The sequence below is a fragment of the Mus caroli genome, chromosome 13 (assembly GCF_900094665.2).
Source record: "Mus caroli chromosome 13, CAROLI_EIJ_v1.1, whole genome shotgun sequence".
Taxonomy (NCBI): Eukaryota; Metazoa; Chordata; class Mammalia; order Rodentia; family Muridae; genus Mus; species Mus caroli.
In genome coordinates this window covers 97,555,474-97,557,674 of record NC_034582.1, presented here as the reverse complement: position 1 = coordinate 97,557,674, position 2,201 = coordinate 97,555,474, and the positions used below count along the sequence as shown (strand labels likewise).

General features: G+C 42.8%; 1 pseudogene; it reads right to left on the bottom strand.

The window, feature by feature from the left end:
* Window positions 1-670: 670 nt before the first annotated feature.
* LOC110308364 lies at window positions 671-1,474 on the bottom strand (annotated as a pseudogene).
* Between the last annotated feature and the right edge of the window lie 727 nt (window positions 1,475-2,201).

Genomic DNA, 2,201 nt, shown 5'->3' with positions numbered 1-2,201 from the left:
AGAGAGAGAGAGGGAGAGAGAATGAATCCCTGAATTTAATTTCTTTTCTCTTGTTCCTTCTTTGAGTATGACTACTAACAAATAGCAACCAACCCTCCTGCCCCTGAAAGACCAACAATCACTGACCCCAGTCTAAAAAGTTCCCAGAACGCCAAATGTCACACAGTCTTTGAAACTATCTGCAGCTGGCAAAACCACGCCTCTGCTAGAGCATGAGGCAAATCATAGTCAGCTGCTGCAGACAGTCCGAAGCAGCCTCCACATCCTGGGATTAAAATGAGAGCACATTCTTATAATATTTTGTATTTTTTTTTTTAAAGAAAATGATATTTTTTAGAGGGGGAGAGTTGATGATTCTTTTTTAAAGAGAACCCAGGTCTCTTTTATTCTGTAGGACATCCATTTGAAAAACATAGGATTTCCTAACATCAAATAGAGAACTAATTTCTTCTAGAGAATTTACAATTCATATTTGGCTCAAATAAATTTGATGTGGAATAGTTACTCACTCCTAACAGGCCTTCAGATGTGATGAGAAAAGAGGTGGTGGTGGGGGCAGGGGTGTCAAGCATGACAGAGTTCATTCAGTAATTAAAGAACTCTTTTTTTTTTTTTCCAGTTTATTCCATGGTCTTAGCCCTAAGTCAGTATTTCACTTAGTTTTCAATTCTTTTTTTTTTTTTTAAAGATTCAAGGTCATTATTTATTTGTTGCTCTTAAAGACTCATTTTTGACTGGACTCAGACTTAGAAGTAGAAGCTCTCAGCGAGGACAGCCTACATCTCTTGGCAATCTGTTCCTGGCGCTTTTCTTTGGCTTCCTTCATTCTCTTGGCCAAAAGTTTAGCGTATTCTGCAGCCTCCTCCTTGTTCTTCTTAGTGCGTTGCTTCTTCAGAGCAATACGTCGGCGTTTGTGTTGCAGGACGCGTGGACTAACAAGATGCTGAATCTTGGGTGCTTTGGTCCTGGCTTCTTACCTTCTTTGTTTAAGGGCTTCCTGACAACATATTGGCGGACATCATCTTCTTTGGAGAGATTAAAAAGCTTTCGGCTTCTACTAGCCCTTTTAGGTCCCAACCAACGAGGCACAGTAGTGTCTGTCAGTCCAGGAATATCCTTCTCTCTTGTCTTTACAATAACTAAGTTGAGAACACTGAGATTAGCGTCCACAATGCATCCGCGAACAGATTTGTGCTTCCTCTCTCCAGTTCTCCTTGGTCTGTAACAGGAATGCCCCTTACTCAACAGCAGGCGCACTCTGCCATGGGTCAGAACACCTTGCTTCATGGGAAAACCTTGCTTGTCATTCCCACCGCTGATCTGGACCACATAACCCTTCCACTCTTCACCAAGAGCATTAGCGGCTACTTCCGTGGCCATGCGCTTCTCATAGAAGGTGCAGAGCTTAACGCTCCTCATCCACCTCGACGAGCTTCTGACAGCCGGTGTCGGGGAAGGAGATGTTCAGCTTCATCTTGACACAGCCGAGCGCCTGAGAGGCGTCACGAAAAAGAGTAGTTTTCAGTTCTTTTGTTTTTAAATGATTTATTTTTATTTTATGTGCATTGGTGTTTTGCCTGCCTGTGTGTCTGTGTGAGAGTGTCAGATCCCCTGGAACTGAAATTACAGACAGTTGTGAGCTACCATACCGGTGCTGGGAATCAAACCCAGGTCTTCTGGAAGAGCAGCCAGTGCTTTTAACTGCTGAGCCATATCTCCAGTCCCTAGTTTCCAATTCTTAGAAATAAACCTCTAGAAGTATTAAGAGCTGAGTCCTTCTTTCATTAGACCCTTAGCATCTTTGCAAGTAGATGTTGAGAAACTTGTGGTCTCTGTGTAAGCTGACATTTGCAGCTCTACAAGACTGAATTTTGAGCCACAAAATGGTATAAGCTTAAATAATAAATATATTATGCTACCAAGATTTTCTTTTTGAAGACAGTTTTGCTATGTAGCTCAGGCTAGCCTTGAACTTGTGATCCTCCTGCTTCAGGCTCCCTAGTGCTGGGGCTATAGGCATGCATCACTAAGAAGGCCAGTTGTTCATGAGGCAGAGCCAGGAGTCTGCTAGAACCAGTCTGGACAGGCTGGTGAAAGCTGATTAGTAAACCTTCAGGAATGTTGTGAGCACACTGAAGGCTTTGCTAACTTGACATCAGCCATGATGGCAGTATTACAGACATGAGAGCAATGCTGTAAAT